Raw genomic sequence first — 21,740 nt, 5'->3', positions numbered from 1 at the left:
TCAGAGGGTTGGAAAGGAAATTCAGGTACTCTTAATGTCAAAGTCAAAATGGTGAAGGACTTGCTTACTTTGACTGCATCCAGAAAATAGCCATTCGCAGCTGGATGATCACTCAGGTTGGACAGTCCCTCTCTCACAAGGCCTAGCAGCCAACAAGGTGCTTACTCAGGAACAAGTCTCTGCCACAGACATTGTTGTAGAACACGTAGAAAAACTAAACTTGAAGAACACTCGTAGGATACCTGAATCTTTCAGCCAGCTTGACGATATCCACGAGACCGGATTCTCTTGGGTACTTCAGCTCCTCCAGGCTCTTACTAAGAAACCAGCCCGTACGTGGTCTTCTTCTGAAGAGTCCTCCCCTGGAATGGAGCAGAGGTGAGCCAGTAGTGTAAATTGAGGGCCTTGATGGTGTTGTCCCTGGCTTCTCTTCCAGGGACAAAGCCAACCTGGTCCAGACCCACCCAAGCAGGCACATGGTAGTACAGTCGGGTGGCCAAGATCTTGGCAAACAATTTGACGTCCACATTCAGAAGGGAAATGGGTCAGTAATTGGCTAAATCCGTGGGGTTTTTATTTCCTTTAGGGATTACCAAAATATAAGCCTTTAACCACTTCAATACAGGGCACTTTCACCCCCTTCCTTCCCAGCCCAATTTTCAGCTTTCAGCGCTCTAGCGCTTTCAGTGACAATTGCGCGGTCATGCTACACTGTACCCAAATGAAATTGTTATCATTTTGTTCACACAAATAGAGCTTTATTTTGGTGGTATTTATTCACGACTCCGTTTTTTTTTTTTTGCGTTATAAGCGCAAAAAAAGCGGAAATTTGGGAAAAAAACAATATTTTCTTTTTTCTATTTGAAAAGAAATCCAATAAAATCAAATTTTGTCATAAATTTAAGCCAAAATGTATTCTGCTACATGTTTTTGGTAAAAAAAATTCCGTTAAGTGTATAATAATTGGTTTGTGTGATCACGGACATATGTACGCAAATGATCATGTACATATGTGTGCAGGTGATCACGTACATATGTGTGCAGATAATCATTGGGACATGTGATTTTAGTGGGACATATGTGGGGGACATGTTTTTATTATTAGGGACATGTGTTTTTATTATTTGGGGACATGTATGTTTTGGGGACATGTGTGTTTTGGGGACATATGTGGGGACTGTGTTTTCACTGTGTGGTGTGTTGTGTGTTTACACTACACTGATGATCAGTGAGTAAAAAGCTGTGAAAAGCAGCCCATACTCACTGATCATCAGCCGGCTGCAGCGTTCTGCTCTCCTCTTCTCAGCGGTGACTTCCGTGTGAGGAGAGGAGAGCCGATTGCCTAGCAACCGGCTGTTTGTTTACATCACATGACGGCCGTGATTGGACACGGCCGTCATGTGATCAGGAGGGCCAATCACAGAGCCCTCCTGCCGATCTGAGATGTGCCGTGTCCGGGTGACACAAGCACATCGGGATCGCGCCGCTGCGCGGGCGCGCGCGCGCGCGATCCCGCTGCTCCTGAAGGACGTTCCTGAACGTCCTATCAGGAGCAGGCGGCTCCCACCCGGCCGTATATATACATTGGCCGGGTGGGAAGTGGTTAATAGGCTTCCCGAGGTGCAAGGGGTGTGAGAGAGGGTGTTGAAGGCCTTAAAGTGGTTGTAAACCCTTACAAACCACTTTGACCTACAGGTAAGTCTAGATTAAGGCTTACCTGTAGGTCCAAGCAATATCTCCTAAACCTATATGGTTTAGGAGATATTTGCCCGAAAACGGGCACCGCTGTCTACGGCGCATGCGCCGTAGACAGCGGCGCGCAGGCGCACTGAACGCGGCAGTTCCAAAAATGGAGCTGCCGCATTTGTCGACTCCCGTGTGCATGCGCGGGAGTGACGTCATCGCGGCTTCGCCGAATGACAGCGGCGGAGCTGCGAGACGCCACCAGCAAGATGGATGCGGCGGACTACAGGGGACAACGCGACTTCGCTGGCTCCTGTGTCAGGTAAGTGACACATAATGGGGTAGTATGCGATGCATAGTAGTCCATTATGCTTTACCTTTGCAGGGAAAAAAAGAGGAAGTAAACTCATCAGGGTTTACTTCCTCTTTAAGGAAATCCAGCGCCAAGAGATCTGCAAAACCTTTGTAATATTGCGCCGAGAAGCCATCCGGCCCAGGGCTTTTGCGTTTGCTTTTGCCTTTTAAGGCCTCCAGAAAGCAGAAAGCTACCGAGGGCCATATTTGCCAAGAAACTCCCATATGAGATTCGAAAGTGTGTTCTCCGCTACAGGCCTGTGTTTACGTGCTTTAAGATCATACAGTTTGCTATAGAAGGAGTGAAACTGACAAGCAATGTCCTTGTTTCTGGAATAGGTTGCCCCACCTGTATCTACTACATGATGGACATTAGATGTGAGAGTGCGCTTTTGTGTGAACCTCGCTAAGAGTCTCCCTGGTTTATTGCCCTGCTCATAGAATAACTTCTGTGATAGTACCTGGCGCTTCCGTGCCCTTCTAAATAGTTCTCCTAGTAGAAGCGCTCGTGTGTCGGCTAAGTCTTTCGCTACCCTCCTCGCCAGCGAGCTTTTATGCTGTGCTTCAAGGGAGGCTATTTTGTCAGACAGATTTTCGAAATCATGGTTCGGTGTTCCTTTTTTTTCCTGGTTGCGATGGCTAGCAGATGCCCTCGTACCATGCATTTATGTGCTTCCCATTGAGTCATGGGGGACACATCTGGCGTGTCATTATGTCGGAAGTAGTCCCTAATGGTCTGTGTGATGTCAGTAAGGTCCCCAGGTTCAGTAAGAAGAGAGGCATCCAATCTCCAGATCCTGGTAGACGTCTCCCTCTGTGGAAATTGTAAAGTCAGCATGATCGGGTGATGGTCAGAGAGTAGCATGCTCTCAATAGTCGTATCATAGAGGCAGGTCAGGTCAGTCTGGTGAATGAATAGATAATCTAGCCTCGAGTATCGGTTATGCGGAGACGAGAAAAATGTATAATCTTTCTCCAGTGGGTTCATAGTGCGACAGGTGTCATGTAGCGTGAGAGAGGCTGAGTGAAGCTTCACTTAACGTAAAGCAGAAAATGGAAATGAAGAGGTACCAGTGGAAGTATCAAGAAGCGGGTCCAAGGCCAGGTTCAAGTTTCCCCCCAGTATTAGAAGGCCTGTCTGAAATGATAAAAGGGAAGGGATAGAGGGGCTGGAGGGTAACCAACCCCCGGGACTTTTAAACGGTACCGGTTCTAAAGGCAGGAAAGTCACATGCCAATGATAAAATAAGTACAATTTTATTTAGAATACACATACATGATAAACAAGCAATATAATGGAAAATATATAAATGTATATGTTCAAATGACTGGAGTACAAAAGGTGGTGCATAATCACAAATGGCCATACATGTTACCGATTTTGTACAGAGACATGCTGCATTTTTCTCTTCTCTACATGTTTTGCTCTCTTGAGCTTCTTCAGGATATTGCAGCATTTACAATTAAAATACAGAGTGGGTCATAACTCCATGCTTATTAAGAAGTCTGTCACACCATATTTTGAGTAGTAAAAACCCACATAAAGCTACGCCAACGAGGAGCCCCAGTAGTCCCCAACAGTCTGGAGAGTAACAAAAGTATTGGTGTGTAGAGCCAATATTGGCTATAGAGGGCAATTTGCCCTTTTGGGAAGTCTGGATGTTGTCAGATTGAGCTTAGAATTAGGTCCGCTGAATAGACAAGTAGCCTTTCCAAAAAAGGAGATCAAAGATGCTATAACGATCGGTCCTGGCCGTTGCAGTACATCATATTGATCCTTCTCCGTCTCCTCGTTGGAGTAGCTTTATGTGGGTTTTTCCTACTCAAAATATGGTGTGACAGACTTCTTAATAAGCATGGAGTTATGACCCACTCTGTATTTTAATTGTAAATGCTGCAATATCCTGAAGAAGCTCAAGAGAGCGAAACATGTAGAGAAGAGAAAAATGCAGCATGTCTCTGTACAAAATCGGTAACATGTATGGTCATTTGTGATTATGCACCACCTTTTGTACTCCAGTCATTTGAACATATACATTTATATATTTTCCATTATATTGCTTGTTTATCATGTATGTGTATTCTAAATAAAATTGTACTTATTTTATCATTGGCATGTGACTTTCCTGCCTTTAGAACGGGTACCATTTAAAAGTCCCGGGGGTTGGTTACCCTCCAGCCCCTCTATCCCTTCCCTTTTATCTTTAAAAATTTATACTCTGGGATGTGGTACCATTTTATTTTTGATCAATTCATCTATTCAATCTTTTCCTTGTCTGAAATGATGTGAGCTTCAGGGGAACCTCCTTCAGAAAGGTCACCTGTCTAGAATTGGGACAGTATATGTTTGCTAGAGTCACCGGCCTATTTTTTTTTAGATCCCCTTCAGGAAAAGGAATCTGCCCTCTGGGTCAAGGACCTGGTCAGTAAGACGGAACGCAAATGCTTTACCAAGCACTATTGAGACCCCTTTCGTTTTGGAGTCAGCACAAGTCGCATGATATACCTTCTGAAAATCGACTATTGGATAGACGAGGAATGGAGCCTAATTGAAAGTGGGTTTTTTGCAGAAATATCACTTGAGCTCTATGGCGGTGTGTTTCCAGCTAGAACCTTGCTGTGCTTTTCTGGGATATTGAGGCCCTTAGTATTCAGGGAGTAAACCTTGAGGGATAGAGGAGCCAATGACCACACTGTAGAAGGCATGTTCAATGGACAAGAGCGTTTATCAATACCACCCCCAAGTTTTCTGTGGAAAGGGTCTAAGAGGGAGGGGAAGGGGGCAGGGGACAGAGAGGAATAAAGTATGAAAGAAGGGGAGATAAAGGTAAGAGCTAAACCTGCGTCAGGAAGCCACTCATGGCTCACTGGCAGCCTAAGCCCTTGTACACACGGTCGGACATTCCGACGGAAAATGTCCGATCAGACTGTGTTGTTGGATAATCCGACCGTGTGTGGGCTCCATCGGACTGTTTCCGTCAGAATATCCGACCAACAAAGTTTTAGAGCTGGGCTATAAAATCTTCCGACAACATGATCTGATCGGACTTTGTCCGATCGTTTGTAGAGAATTCCGATCGGACAAAGTGCCACGCATGCTCAGATCAAATTCCTAGACCAAAGCTATTGGCTACTAGCCTGAACGTAGTCCCATCGTAATGAAATAACGTCGCCACGTTCTGAACGATCAGATTTTCCGACAACTTTGTCCGACCGTGTGTATGCAACAGTTTCGGACAAAATCCGTCGGACAAAATCCAACGGATTTGGTTGTCAGAATATCCAACCGTGTGTACAAGGGCTAAGAGAGCCTTAGCACTTGTATGGGAAACCTAAAAGGGGAGAGTATCGGGTACAAGAGTAACAAAAGTCTGTTATGGCTAGTGTAGCACTGACCCCCAAAGGAGCTGCTGGTTTTATTGGGCTTACCTTTACCTTTTTGACTGCTTCTCCATCTTGGGGTTCCCATGGTAGATAGCCCAAAGAAATGTGGAAACTGACACTGAATCTTCTTTTGGGTTATTTATTTGAAACAGAAACAGAGTCTTTCAATGAAGGGTAGAGGGTTAGGAGTAAGTTCAGGTACTTTAGACTGAAAAAAATGGAAAGTCTCTTATAGGAAAATCCAGAGAATAGCAACCGTTTCACAACTGGATTTTTACAACCCCCCGGATAGACCTCCTCTCAATAGGCCTAACAACCTGTAGGGTGCTTGGTAAAGCCTCTGCCACAGACTTATGATGTACACTTGAGCGTAGGATGTTTGACAAAGTCTCTGCCACAGACTTGAGCGTTACTGAGGGACGTAGACAAATTTAAAGAGCTGTCAAACGGTACCAGTATCTCTCAGCCGATCCGCGCGATACCGTATGAGTGTTGATCCAGGTTGCGTCCTTCAACTAAGCCTCCAAGCTCCTTCAGAGAAACCAGCCTTGCGCACGGCCTTCTCCTGAAGAGTCCTCTCCTGGGGTTCTTCAGTTGCTGGGCCTCTCCCTTCAGATGAGATGGCACCGGACCACCCTTGGATCAATAGGCCCCGAAATCCACTCGGGCCTGTCCCTGCAGTTGCGTTGCCTCGGGCCATTAGTCGCTTGTAGACAAAATTGGATCTTCTTTTCTTTTCTTTTTTTTTTTAACTAAACCTGATCACAATGACCTTCCTGTACATTAAAGAGACCCTGTCACCAATTTTAAAAAAAAAAATCCAAGTAAAGGCACAGAAAAAACAAGTATTTTAAATGATTACTTGCAGCGTTTTTACTTTCTTTGAATTAATTTGCCAGCATATTTTACTAGTCCAGGAGGAGTCAACCTCCCCAGCACTTGGTTTAAGTTAAAGGGGAAAATTGTTGAATTAAAATATTTCTAATAGTATTATTTTATATAAAATAAGTTAACATTAATACGGAACTATTGCCAAATTTCAAGATAAACAATAAAATAAAAATCTGCTTTGGCTTCTATTCACCTTCGAGCTAGAGATTTCCCTTGTAGTAGTTTTTTCTGCCACTGGATGTCCTCAGCCTACTGACCAGCATAATTTATCCCACTTAATGTTGTCCTGGAACCGCCCCCAGCCTGTGACTGGACAGTGAAAAGAAAAGCAGCACAGTAGTGAGATCAGCATTGATTCTTGCCAGCACATGACCTGACTGGCTTAATTTGCTGCTTCTTCTTCTCACACTCCAGCCCTGCTGTACAGTGAACTACAAAGAAGGTGATACCAGAGCAGATTCAGGTGGTTTCATTGCTTGTATTTTATATTTAATTATGTGTTAATGATTACGAAGCTGCTTTCATTTGTGTCCTTATCTGCCTGGAGTCCAGCATTAAACAAACTAAAACTGCATATTTTTTTTTGCACGTTTGTTGCTCTGTTTTATTATTTAAAAATATATATATTCATGGTATTCTGGGGAAAAAAAAACTGTTCTTTTAACTAGTGAAGTGCTGCATACAGTATCTGAGCACCAATTGGCTTTGAAGCAGACAGTAAAACACAACCTGAAGTCTTTTTTTTTTTTTTTTCAGCGTCGCACCCCCATAGGATGAGATCTGGGTTTTTTCATGTGGTGTCAGTGAAGTGCATGGGTATCCCTGGAAACAGCAACTGTTATTATAACTAAAGAAGAAAAGTGAACATATAATTACCATGACAACCTGTCATCTAGAATTGTTCTTGTAGGATCATAGCACTGGAATATTCCAGATAAACCTGGTCCAACTAGGCTGTTTTAGCCCTGGTCTAAAGTCTGCTGTGGAGCAGAGGTATGGAAAACCTGGTCCAAGATCTGCTCTAGATGAGGGATAGGGGGTCCTGGTCTACAATCTGGCCTGGAGGAAAGGTATGGAGGTCCTGGTCCAAGGTCTTCTCCCTAGTAGAGTTATCAGGACTCTGGTACACAGTGTGACCTGGAAAAGAGGTACTTGAACCTGGTCTGCTCTAGATGACAGGTATGAGCACCCTTGTCCATCGTATGATTTGGAAGAGAGGTATGAGGATCCTGGTCCAAGCCTGCTCTGGAGAGGTATGAGGACTTAGTCTAGGGTCTGCTCTGGAACAGTGGAATGGGATCACTAGTCTAGGGCCTGTTCTGGAAAAGAGGTATGGAGACCCTAGTCTAGGGTCCACTCTGGAGCAGAGGTATGGGAACTCTGGACTAAGGTCTGCTCTGGATATACGGTATGAGGACCCTTATCCATGTCTACTCCAGAGGGGAGGTATGAGGACCCTGGTCTAATGTCTGCTCTGGAGGAGAGGTATGAGGACCCTTGTTCAAGTCTGCTCTGGTGGAAAAATATGGGGGACTCTGGTCCACATTACTAAACCAAGGGCAGGGGATATAAGAACAATCAGTGTTCTGTGCTCCACACTCTTGTTATAATGCATCTTCAGTCACAATATTAGCACCTTTAAATATTAGCAAGTAGAAAAAAATCATCAGACTTGGATGAAGGTGGCCTGGTATGACAGCCGCTTGGAAGAGCGACAAAGTGCCCTTGGTCCAAGGTCTGCACTGGAGGCAATTTATGAGGGTCAGAGCCTGAGTTCTGCACTGGAAGCAAAGTATGGGGCATTGGTACAAAGTCTGCTGTGGAGGAGAGGTAAGGGGACCCTGGATTAAGGTTTGTACTGAAGTCACGCAATCGGGCCCTAGTCCAAGGTCTGTACTGGAGGTGAGGTATGAGGATTCCAGTCCAAGGTTTGCACTGGAGGCAAGATATGGGAGCCTTGGTCCAAGGTCTGCATTGGCAGTGAGCCATAGGGGCTGTGGTCAAAGGTCTGCACTGGAGGAGAGGTATGGTCCTGGTCCAAAGTCTGCTCTGGAAGCAAGCTATTTGACCCAGGTAAGAAGTCTGCACAAAATGAGGGCTCTTTAATCCAAGAACTACTATGGAGGTGAGGTATGAGTACCCTGGTCCAATATCTGCATTGGAAGTGGGTTATGGGGGCCCTGGTCCAAGGTCTTCATTAAGATAGATGTAGGGCTGAGGTCTCCACTGGATGCAATCTATAGGGAACTGGTCCAAGGATTGCTCTAGAGGCATTAGAGGAATTAAGGCTTCATTGCAGTGCACATTTGATGTGTAGGAACATGGAGAAGAAACCATAAAGCAGAAGACTCTTCAGTGTGTTGCTGCATTGCATTTTCCAATTATCACACTAGGAGTGGCTTCTTCACATGAATGTGCTTCTGCTGCATGGAAGGTCCATGACTTGGTGGTCCTGTCTGACAGGGAAGCCTAGATCGCAGAAATGTCTTGACAGGTGAAACAGACTCCATATACCTGTTTGATTTCATAGTTTGTTTATTGAACTGGCCGCTTTAACATAGATGTAATTGAACGCATAAAGCATGCAGACATGGTCAAGAGACTTGTTTTTAGTTCAACCAAATATTAGAATGGAAAACATGAGCAGTGAGTGGCTTTGACTGTGAGATTATTGTTGGTGATGAACAAGGTGGTTGCAGATCTGCAGACATGGCTGACCTACTGGAATTTTCAACTACTGCAGACCATAGTGCTTATGGAGAATAGAGGGAAAAAACAAAAATATCCAGTGACCAGAAGATTTGAGATTCCAAGCATCAAGCACCCATTCAGTAAAGTAATACGTTCTAAGATTAGTTTTGAACTTTCCACCTGCTAGCTTGAAATACATAGTAGATGGGTTGAAAAGCAGATAAATTCTACAATGTTCCAAAACTGTAAAGTCCATATCTCAATGGAGACCAGGGGCAGTCAGTAGGAGAATGTGCCCTGGGTGCCATGATCTATGATCACCCCTGAAGGCCACAGTTGTTTACAGCAGTGCTATGAAGAAGGCAGAGGGCCTTTTTGATGAACAAGGACCAATCCCAACCGGGAGGCCTGCAACAAATCACCAGGACCTTGTGCACCCAAAAACACCCAACATGGGGAAAGTTAAAAAGGATGGACTACAGCATTAGAAGAGCAGCCAGGGACCGTCTTGTACACTACACAAAGAAAAAATATGCTACAGGGGGAACCAGATCTTTAACAATGGTGAACTGAAGACTGTTAGAACAGTGCTGGTGTGAGGAACCTCATCTTCCACTTTCAAATAGTCAGGATTGGGGGGACATGGTGTAGGTCCATGCGTCGTACTAATGGTTCAGGTGGGGATGTCATGGTATAAGGAGTATTTTGATGTTATGTGTATGTTTTATGTGTAGTTGATAGGGGATCCTTTGGCAGAGGGTGGCAGATGTAAAGGCTACAATTTTGAAGTGGGAAGGAGAGGAGAGGGGGCAGTGAGTGAGAGCCAACTCATACCACCATAAAGCCTTACTGATGAACAAAGATCAATCCAAACCGGGAGGCCTGCAACAAATCGTCAGTACCTTGTGCATCTCAAAACTCTTAACAATGTGAAAAATCTGAAACAAATGAACAATTCCAAAAAAATATGTCGGAGTATGGAGAAATGAAATAACAAACTCACAGAAACTAACTAGCTCTCAGGATGGAGAGACAACAAACTGGCCAAATGCCTGGAGGTGCTACAAGACCCCACAGATAGACAGGCCCTGAGCCTGTACAGACTGAATGCCCACAGCCTGGAGATCGAAATGGCTCAAACAGACCTACAATTCAATGCAGAATAGGTGACACCTTCTGCCAGTGGTGTGACCAGGGGGTCCTGGAGAATGAGGACCACTTCCTACTACAGGACCCCAAGTACTCAGCAGTGAGGGACTCAATACTCTCATCCAGGATTACACATCTATAGAAGAGCCAAGGGATGCTCCACATTCTGTTAGAGAAGTCAATGGAGAAAATAGCTGCACTATTTGTCAAAGCATGTCACAGACAGAGTGGGACATGATGAGAAAGTATTATTCCTGTGTATAACGAGATGGGAGCCATATGCCAAGCTGCATGTCCTCCATGTGATTAACTACCATGTGCTGGGGGAAGCATGTAGTCTCTGTAACCCATTCCAGCCTGGACTTAAGTCTGTTCCTTGATCCACCAGGATACTATGGACATGGGGATCCCCAGGGTACCCATTACACCGGCAGGAATTGCTGCACCTCGCCCCTCAAAGGCACACCCTGGGATTAGCCTTATCAATATCCCCAACAGTCAACCAAAGACATGCTTCAGGTCTTATGGCAGGGAACCTCAGTTGCAGCCTTTACTGACACTGGATGTTCCCACCTTAAGATTAGGAGAAGGAGAGAACCTATCAGGGCTGGAGTCCTGCGGGAACATGTGGGAACGGCGTCCCTGCACGTTTTTCACAGCAGGAACGCCGTTCCCTTTGCAGGCCTAGAGCTGCCCGAGCCGATCCTTCCTCCCCTCCCTCGGTCCTCCCCTCCAGCAGCCGCGGCTATACTATACAGGACCGTGCCTGCCAATCTGCCGCGCTAGATTCCCGCTGCAATACTGTAATTGGCTGCTAGAACCGCCATTGTCCTAACAACCAATGACATCACCTGTGCTCCCCGCCCTCATCAGCAAGTTCCTCCGGCCTGGCTTTTGCCCCCCTGCAGCATGCTCCTTTGTCAAGGACTTATCCAGGTACACGTTTTTCTACTTTGTGGTGGCTCAGTCACAACTCTGATGAGGAACTCTGGGGACACTCTGATAGGGGGACTCTCTGATGGGGATACCTTCTCTCTGATGGGGGGCATTCTGATGGGAACACCTGCTCTCTGGTGGAAGGAATAGTCCCCCATCATTGGTGTCAGTGGGAGGAATCAAACAAGGGAAAGATCATCACCCATTGTGGTGATTATTCTGTTAGTTTGACAAGGTAACTTATTTTGTTTTTGTAAACTGGCACTTTACAATAAATGTTGCACTGTATTTTCTGTGAAATATATATGCATATGAGCGTATATATTTTTTTTTTCTTTTGGTGGGGAGTGGATCTTGGGTGGGAGTTCCCACACTTTTTTCCCCAGGACTTGACCCCTGGACCCTATTAACTATATACTTGAAAAACAATACAGTATGTATTGTCCTCCTAGTTAGGCTGATAAAGAAATTTCGTTTTCTGCTCCACTATAGTGAGTGGAGCGGTTGTTGATTGTTTTGGTCTGATCAGGTCTGATCCGGAGCTGAGAGTTTGATTGCTTCCCCCTGCCTCTGGAAGCAGCTTCCAGGGAGGGATATTACAATGATACTCCTGGGGCTGCTGCCCCTAGGGGCCGAATCAATGAGACAAGAGACTATAGTTGGGGCCTCAAAGATTGCTTGGCTGAGGGCCTTAGGATAATAGCTGAGGAGACATACCTGCTGAAGGACACTGCTTTAGTGTCCTGGTCAGGAGAAGGATTTTGTTATCTCCCTTACAAAAGATCTACCTATGGAGGCTGAGTGGCAGACAGCGCCTGCAAATAAAGATCTTACTGGGGCCTGATAGCTGAGCAAAGCAGAAGGGATCAGTGGCCAGAGATTGCCCTATGGTCTGCAGATGTGGGGCTTTGGACATTCCAACCATCCCGTGACCCCAAACCCCATCCTACTGTTTACATTCTTTAGCAATAAACCGTAGAAAGACATCCCCTAGACTGAGATTTAATTGTCGGTGTGCTGGTGTGGTTAATGGCCTCCTTCAGGGCTGAGCGCCACAAATAAATAGATGAGGGCCCATTCCTATTTAATTTCAAACTGTTTAGAGGGCCAATTCAGAGTAACTTTGAGGAGTATTCTATGTCAATGGGAGGGGTTGCCCAGAGTCCAACAACCCATGGAAAGGGATAGTGAGGAGTCCCAAAAAGTTCTACATCTTCCTACCTGCACCCCCCCCCTCCCCTAAGGGGAAACTAAACAGGTAAACCTTGCTGGATACATCTTGCTGGCTTACTTTTCCAGTAACAAATCCCACCAAGGCCATTTAGATCACTGCTCTGTTACCCATGCTGACCCTGAACTGGGCTGAGCTGAGCTGGCATTACCCTCTGGTGCCATCTAAAGTCACCACTCACTCTAATACTGAGGACCACCAGTGACCAGCTGATGTCAAATCTCTTTTTACACCTAGTGGATAAATCAAGAATTACACTAGGCACTTGTGTGGCCTACCCTACAACATTCCTATGTTCTTTCTATTACTCCTCATCCCTAATAATGTCCTAGGAGTTATTCCTTCCAACCAGGGCCGGTGCTACCACTAGGCAAACTAGGCGGCCGCCGAGGGCGCACTCCCGCCTAGGGTGCCTGGCCACTGGTGTTCATATTCTCTTCTCTCTGCAGCAAGCAACTACGTCTCAGCATCAGCAGGCAGCCGCCGCTCTGTTCACACACAGTGTCAGAGGTGCAGTGGCAGCAGAGGACTGTATCTGTGTCCCGACTAACCAAACGAATAAAAGCAAGCAAACATTCATTGATGGGTGCTGGCAGGCTGCATTTGATGGGCACTGGTGAGGCTGCATTTGTTGGGCGCTGAAAGGCTGCATTGATGGGCACTGGTAGGCTGCATTGATGGGCACTGGCGAGGCTGCATTTGATGGGCGCTGGTAGACTGCATTGATGGGCGCTGGTGAGGCTGCATTTGATGGGCGCTGGTAGGCTGCATTGATGGACGCTGGCGAGACTGCATTTGATGGGCGCTGGTAGGCTGCATTTGATGGGCGCTGGTAGGCTGCATTGATGGACGCTGGCGAGGCTGCATTTGATGGGCGCTGGTAGGCTGCATTTGATGGGCACTGGCGAGGCTGCATTTGTTGGGCGCTGGTAGGCTGCATTGATGGGCGCTGGCGAGGCTGCATTTGATGGGCGCTGGTAGGCTGCATTGATGGGCGCTGGCGAGGCTACATTTGATGGGCGCTGGTAGGCTGCATTGATGGGCGCTGGCGAGGCTGCATTTGATGGGCGCTGGTAGGCTGCATTGATGGGCGCTGGCGAGGCTGCATTTGATGGGCGCTGGTAGGCTGCATTTGATGGGCGCTGGTAGGCTGCATTTGATGGGCACTGGTAGGCTGCATTTGATGGGCGCTGGTAGGATGCATTTGATGGGCACTGGTAGGCTGCATTGATGGGCGCTGGCGAGGCTGCATTTGATGGGCGTTTCATTTAAAAAGGTGCGGTATACATGGGCAGGGCAAAGCGGTGGAGTCAGGGGTGGAGCCAGGGGGGGCAGCAAAATTAGGTTTTGCCTAGGGTGCCCTGCTTCCAACCCCTGCCCTCCTTCAACCAATAAAAAAACATCTCCTATTTTAGTAATGCTAAAATGTATTTGATTCTGCCAATTACCTTATTTGAATTTCAGAAGAGAGTGGAGTTCTAGAGTGAAAGAGAGGGGAAGGAATGGGAAGGGGGTGGCAGAGAAGGCGATCTTTCAAGAAAGGAAAAGGAAGGGATAGAAAGAAAAGGTAGCAAGAAAGAGATCGATTTTGGAGCCCCCCCCCCCTGGTGATTTTCTATATTTTCAGATTCCTGCCCTGGCTGCAGTGTAAATCGCTATTCTCTGGTTTCCATTATAAACCCCATTAGACGTATAGAATGTCACATATTAAGCTCCATGCTCAGGGATCAGATATCATTGCAGATGGATGTTCCGTCGCTCCTGTAATGATAATTATCATCAGTCTCTCACTGCAGTCTGAGGCATCCCATTGTTCAGTTCTAAAAATGACTCACAAATCTGATTCTGGATGTCTTTTACATCATAAAAGGCAAGAAAATGTATTTGTACCGAGCACCTATTTTGCGTCAAGAAAATTTCAATCTGTTACATTTTTTTGTGCCTTTGCTGTACCATATTTGTATACACAAACAAAAAAAGGGGGACAATGGGGTCCATAAACCCCCGGGACTTTAAAGGTGCTGAGTAAATTGTAGCGGATTAAATCGAATCACAGGGAGCATAAGACATGCAAAATATACATTTTTATTTATAAACAATAAAACAATGTTTAACAATTTAGATTTAAAAATTGGTTTGTGTTAACTACTACATCCAGTATAATACACCATACAGTAATACACAAATAATTTGTCATTGCAAGATATACCACTCGACATGTTTCGCTCGGTTGAGCTTCCTCGGGAGTATTACGGTAAATGAATGAACTAAAAATACAAACGCACAAAAAACAAAATCAATCATGGAAAAATATACACAACGAACATAATTATGTATACATGTACCAATGAATTAGTGAGATATTCTGCTCCCAATATAATTCTGATTGAAGCAGATCCAATCATTTATTAAATGCATACATTGTAAATATAAATATAAATATGAATAAAATTTTTAGATCTTGTATAGCGTCATCAATTTAATAGGTCTATATAGGATCTTACCAAAAACGTGCCAAAACATTTTTTTTGCATTACATCTGGACCAATCAAGATACTGGCCTTTGTTGCTTTTAAATAAAAAAAAAAAAGATACTGGCCAAAAAGTTGGATGTTAATTTGATTTCAGGATCCCCAAGCAATAATGTGAGTATGTTGGGAGCAGAATATCTCAATAATTAATTGGTACATGTATACATAATTATGTTCGTCGTTAGGGATGAGCCGAACACCCCCCGGTTCGGTTCGCACCAGAACTTGCGAACGACCCCCGCGTTCGGTACGAACGTTAGAACCCCATTGAAGTCTATGGGACTCGAACGTTCGAATTGGAAAGTGCTAATTTTAACGGCTAATATGCAAGATACTGTCCTAAAAAGGGTTTGGGGACTTGCCTCCTGCCTCAGGGGACATGGGTCACTGCAAAAAAAAGTTTTAAAAACGGCCGTTTTGGCGGGAGCACTGATTTTAATGACGATTAAAGTGAAAAAAAAAAAGTGAAATATTCCTTTAAATATGGTGCCTGGGGGGTGTCTGTAGTATGCCTGTGAAGTGCCACGTGTTTCCCGTGTTTAGAACAGTCCCTGCACAAAATGACATTAAACGGAAATAACACCATTTAAAACTGCTTGCGGTTTTAATGTTATATCTGGTTCCTGCAATATGGTTGAAAATCATTGAGAAACATGGCATGGGTAGCCCTCCCTGCCCATTACCAGCCTATTTGGGTCTTGTACGCATATTAAGGGGAACCCCGTACCCATATTAAAAAAAGGAAATGCGTGTGGCCCCCAGGCCCTATATACTCAGAACAGCAGTATACAGGCGGTGCAAACAAGACAGGGACTGTGTAGGTTTGTTGTGTTAAGTTGAATCTGTTTGTCATTTTCAACCGGTACATTTTTAAAGTGTAGCTCCAGTCAAAAAAACTATCTTTAAGCTTTTTGGAAAACATAGGGAAGGGTTATCACCCCTGTATAATTTGTTTTGTCGTCCATCTTTTTTCATCTCACTTGCTGCTGTCTCCTTGCGTTTGCAAGTAGGAGATGTTTGTAAGTTGGATGTTTGAAAGTAGGGGCCTGTCCTATATTATAGCGGTATGTACTGGGTACAGAGCACGCAGACAGCACGCACTATCTCCTAACACTACTGACTGCAAGCTCTATTATTAACCACTTGTTAGCCCAATGTTTGCATAAAGTGAAAGATGAAGTTATGCTGAGTAAATAGATATCAAACATGTCACTCTTCAAAATTGCACATGCCCGTGGAATGGCGCCAAACGTCGCTACTTAAAAAATCCCCATAGGCGACGCTTTAATTTTTTTTTTACTGGTTACATGTTTTGAGTTGCAGAGGAGGTCTAGGACTAGAATTATTGCTCTCGCTCTAACATTCTCGGCGATACCTCACATGTGTGGCACATGCGAGCACATGGGGACATGGGCGCTTTAATTTTTATTTTATTTTTTTATTGTTCATTTTACTTTATTTATTTTAGTTTGACATTTTTTTCCCCAAAAATATATTTTTGATCACTTTTATTCCTATTACAAGAAATGTAAACATCCCTTGTAATAGGAATATGGGGTGACAGGTCCTCTTTACAGTGAAATCTGGGGGGTCAATATGACCCCACATCTCACCTCTAGGCTGGGAAGCCTGAAATAAAAAATAAAAAAAAGATTCTGGCTTTGATCGTACTGGCGAGTTGGTAGAAGCACCGGAGGGCGGTGAGGGGTGGGGGGCGTCTATGGCTGGGTATTTCAGGGTATCACCGAGTATGGCTGGGTATCTCTGAGTATGGCTGGGTATGGCAATTTATGGCAGGGTATTACAGAGTATTGGTGGGGTATTGGCGGGGTACTACAGAGTAATAGCAGGGTACTGCAGAGTATTGGGGGGTACTACAGAGTAATGGCAGGGTACTGCAGAGTATTGGGGGTACTGCAGAGTATTGGGGGGTACTGCAGAGTAATGGGGGTTACTGCAGAGTAATGGGGGGTACTGCAGAGTAATGGCAGGGTACTGCAGAGTATTGGGGGGTACTGCAGAGTAATGGGGGTTACTGCAGAGTAATGGGGGTTACTGCAGAGTAATGGGGGGTACTGCAGAGTAATGGCGGGGTACTGCAGAGTAATGGCAGGGTACTGCAGAGTATGCACTGGTATTGCAGAGTATTGGCAGGGAATTGAGGGGTTAAATTCGGTGAGCAGCGATGTGGGCACTGCAGATGCAGCCCACATCGCTGCTGACACCGATCTCTTTCCCCTCCGCTGTACCGATCGGTACAGAGAGGGGAGGGAGGAACCGGCGTCATAACATGACGCCGGTTTGTTTCCAAGTGATCACTCCGTCATTTGACGGAGCAATCACGTGGTAAACGGCCGCTATGAGCGGCCGTTTACCGTGATCCGTGATGCGCCGGGTCCTGTGGACCCGGCGGTCACGGATGCTCTCGAGTGCGCACACCTCGGGGCACGCGAGAGCAGAATTCTGGGAGGCCGTTAATTAACGGCCTCTCAGAGTTAAACAACCGCCCTGAAGCCGTTAATCGGCAATGGGCAGTTGTTAAGTGGTTAAAGCTAGATCACTAGCTAGCTATATAGGTGAGGTGAATATAGTGGTGTATACTGCGGTCAGGGCACAGACAACAACCACTACACAGCAGCAAGATAGGAAATCAGCCAAAAATGATTGGTGTGTACTGTGTTGAAGGTACACAGAACACCCACTGCTTCAGATGCTAAGTAACACACTACACAAAGCCGCCTCAAAGGCGGCCTTATATAGTGTGGGGCGTGCACTACACAGCCTGAGCTATAATTGGCCACAGGCAGGATGCCTGTGACCAATCATGGCTCTCCTCGCTGCCGGCGCTGCGATTGGCCAAGCATGCGGGGTCACAGTGCATGCTTGGCCAATCATCGGGCAGCAATGCACTGCGCCAACGCAGTGCATTATGGTCCGCGCGCGCGTCACTCGAATTTTGACGCGAACGGCCAAAACGTTCGGAAATTCGCCGAACGCACGAACAGCCAATGTTCGAGTCGAACGTACGTTCGACTCGAACACGAAGCTCATCCCTATTCGTCGTGTATATTTTTCCATGATTGATTTTGTTTTTGTGCGTTTGTATTTTTAGTTCATTCATATACTGTAATACTCCTAATGCCTCATACACACGATCAAAAAATCCGGTGGAAAAGTCCGGCGGACAATCCCCCCGTGTGTGGGCTCCGGCGGACTTTTTTTTTACCCAAAATTCCGGCGGACTTAGAAAGTAGTTTTGCACTCCAATCTTTCCGTCGGACTCGCATTTCGGCGGACGTGTGTGTGCCAGTCCGCCGTACTTTTGAAATGAACGGACTTTTCCCGCCCGGAGAAAAGTCCGCTCGTTTTGAGCGCGTCTCCAGGTAGCCGGGGCCAGCGATGGAGGCGTCGCTAGCCCCGTCACCTGGTATGGACTTAAAGGGGAACCCCTACGCCAAAAAAATTGGCGTGGGGGTCCCCCCCAGGTCCACATCAGACTCTTATCTGAGCACGCTACCCGGCCGGCCAGGAAAGGGGGGGGACGAGCGAGCACCCCCCTCCTCCTGAGCCGTACCAGGCCGTGTGCCCTCAACATAGGGGGGTGCCTTGGGGAAGGACCCCCGAAGTCGGAAGAAGAGGGCGGCGGCGAAGAAGAAAGCCGGGCTCCTCCGCTAGTAAAAGAGCTAGCAGAAGATAGCGGAGGAGTCCGGCGAGAAAACCCCCGAAGACGGACAGAAGACCCCCGGAGCTGTGCAATAAACTATTTTAACCCTTGTGTGTTGTGTTTTTTTTTTACTTTTTTTCACAGGTGAATGGGTAGGGGTACATTGTACCCCATACTCATTCACATAGGGTGGGGGGCTCCCGGATTCCGATAAGCCCCCCCGCCCGTAGACCCCGACAACCAACGGCCAGGGTTGTCGGGAAGAGGCCCTTGTCCTCATCAACATGGGGACAAGGTGCTTTGGGGGGAACCCCAAAGCACCCTCCCAATGTTGAGGGCATGTGGTCTGGTACAGTTCAGGAGGGGGGCGCTCTCTCGTCCACCCCTCTTTTCCTGCGGCCTGACAGGTTGCGGGCTCGGATAAGGGTCTGGTATGGATTTTGAGGGGGACCCCCACACCATTTTTTTTAGCGTAGGGTTCCCCTTAAAATCCATGCCAGACCTGAAGGGCCTGGTATGCTCTTGAAAGGGAACCCATGCCGTTTTTTTTTTTTAATTAAAGTTGCCTGGCCTGGGGGTGATTTAAAGTCATGTTGTAAGTCACCCCAAGTAAAGCTGTGATTCACACTCAAGTCATGTCCAAGTTGCCTCCCAAAGTCACGTTGGCAGTTGTGTTGCCCCTGTGTGAATGGACTGTTGAATGATACGGCGTGCGCTTTTATCAATTGTGTCGGCATATTATGTGTTGCGGTTATGCGTGCGCCGGTTCATACACCCAGTTGATCATTTATCTGGCGCACAAATTAAGGTATGAACCGGCGCAGCGCATTCATCTTAGTAAATCAGCCCCAAAGTCTCTTTTTCCAATGCTTTATTTAAGAAAGACACGTGCAATAAAGGGATGAAGGGTTTAGGGGAACTCAGGTACCTTTGAATTACAGATCAGGAATACTTTCTTTGATCCAGAGGGCAACAGCTCCACAAGTGGATTCGGCAACCTCTCTCACTGACCTAGCAGCCGATGCGATGCTCAGTCATAGTGTCTGCCACAGACTTTAAGATTTGGTATAGCTGTTACACAATCCTCTGCCACAGACTTTTTGCAATGTCAAGGCTTGATCACATAGAACCAGTTCCCTTCTTCCGAACCTACGGTACTGTGTGGTAGGTGACCCGGGATACATCCTCCAACTGAGTCTCCGGGCTTTTCTAGAGGCACCACCCTTGTTGCGCGGACCTCTCCTGAAAAGTCCTCCCCTGGATCCTCCAGTCGCTCGGCTTCTTCCCGCAGGCAAGACATCACAGGACCATCCCTGGATCAGTCAGTAATCATTAATGACGCCTCGAGCCAGCCGGCCCCCGAGACAATTTAGCGGCAGCAACACACCTTAGGCCAGGAGGGCCACCAGGTCAGAACTCCCTCCTGTCACGGGGGCTGTGCCTTAAGTACCCTCTCCCAGAATGCACAGCAGGCAGACCACACCCACTGACTGTTTCTGGGCAAAGAGGCACTCAATACACCCAGCTTGTTGCAATTCCCAACCTTGGCCGAATAATAGGGCACCATCCCTAGGCCAAGGGGAAAACCACACAACCAGCCAAGCTAAAACAGAACCAGAATTTACAATAATGGCAGTCTGAGCTAAAATACAGCTTCAGGCAAACTAAATTTTTATTTATAGCATCAGTATCGAAAATACCAGCGCTACACAAAATAACCATCAATCGCCCTCGGTCTGGAGCTCCATGCAAGATGTTGCCTCATGGGGTGAGGATGATCATGAGAAAAGTGTGGGATCAGCCCAGAACTACACGGGAGGAGCTTGAAGATGATCTCACGGCAGTTGGGACCACAGTCACCAAACAAACCATTAGTAACACAATACGCCGCCATGGATTGAAATATTGCAGCACCTGCAAGGTCCTCCTCCTCAAGAAGGTATATGTACAGGCCCGTCTGTAGTTTGTCAACGAACATCTAAATGATTCAGAGAAGGATTGGGAGAAAGTGCTGAGGTCAGATGAGTCCAAAATTGAGCTCTTCGGCATTAACTCGGCTCGCTATGTTTGAAGAAAGAAAAATGCTGACTATGACCCTAAGAACACCATCCCTACCGTCAAGCATGGAGGTCAAAACATGATGCTTTGGGTCTTTTTCTCTGCTAAAGGTATCGGCTGACTTTGCTGACTTTGCCACATTGAGGGGCCAATGGACTGGGCCATGTATTGTAAAATCTGGGAGAAGAACCTTCTTCCCTCAACCAGAACATTGAAAATGGGTCATGGATGGGTCTTCCAACATGACAATGACCCAAAAAATACTGCCAAGGCAACAAAGGAGTGGCTTAAGAATAAGCACATTAGGGTCATGCAGTGGCCTAGCCAATCTCCAGACCTTAATCCTATAGAAAATTTATGGAGGGAGCTAAAACTTTGAGTTGTCAGGAGACAGCCAAGAAACCTTAAGGATTTAGAGAAGATCTGTAAAGAAGAGTGGACCAAAATGCCTCCCGAGATGTCTGCTCACCAACTACAAGAAGCTTCTCACCTCTGTGCTGGCCAACAAGGGTTTCTCCACCAAGTTTTGCTTGGGGATAAAATACTTAATTTACTCACTGAACTGTAACTTAATTTATAACATTTGTATCATGTGTGTTTTCAGGGCTGGACTGGGACAGAAATTTGGCCCTGGACTTCATTCAGACCGGCCCACTTACATTTTGAGTGTCCCGTCAGCACTCCCTTACATCAGAGTGTCCCATCACCAGCCCCCTTACATCAGAGTGTCCCATCACCAGCCCCCTTACATCAGAGTGTCCCATTACCAGCCCCCTTACATCAGAGTGTCCCATCAGCACCCCTTACATCAGAGTGTCCCATCACCAGCCCCCTTACATCAGAGTGTCCCATTACCAGCCCCCTTACAACAGAGTGTCCCATCAGCACCCCTTACATCAGAGTGTCCCATCACCAGCCCCCTTACATCAGAGTGTCCCATCACCAGCCCCCTTACATCAGAGTGTCCCATTACCAGCCCCCTTACATCAGAGTGTCCCATGAGCACCCCTTACATCAGAGTGGCCCATCACCAGCCCCCTTACATCAGAGTGGCCCATCACCAGCCCCCTTACATCAGAGTGGCCCATCACCAGCCCCCTTACATCAGAGTGTCCCATGAGCACCCCCTTACATCAGAGTGTCCCATCACCAGCCCCCTTACATCGCA

This window comes from Lithobates pipiens, unplaced genomic scaffold, assembly GCF_037356315.1.
Source record: "Lithobates pipiens isolate NorthernLeopardFrog02 unplaced genomic scaffold, aLitPip1_a1.2 Scaffold_23, whole genome shotgun sequence".
Classification (NCBI taxonomy): Eukaryota; Metazoa; Chordata; class Amphibia; order Anura; family Ranidae; genus Lithobates; species Lithobates pipiens.
This window is presented reverse-complemented; position numbering follows the sequence as displayed.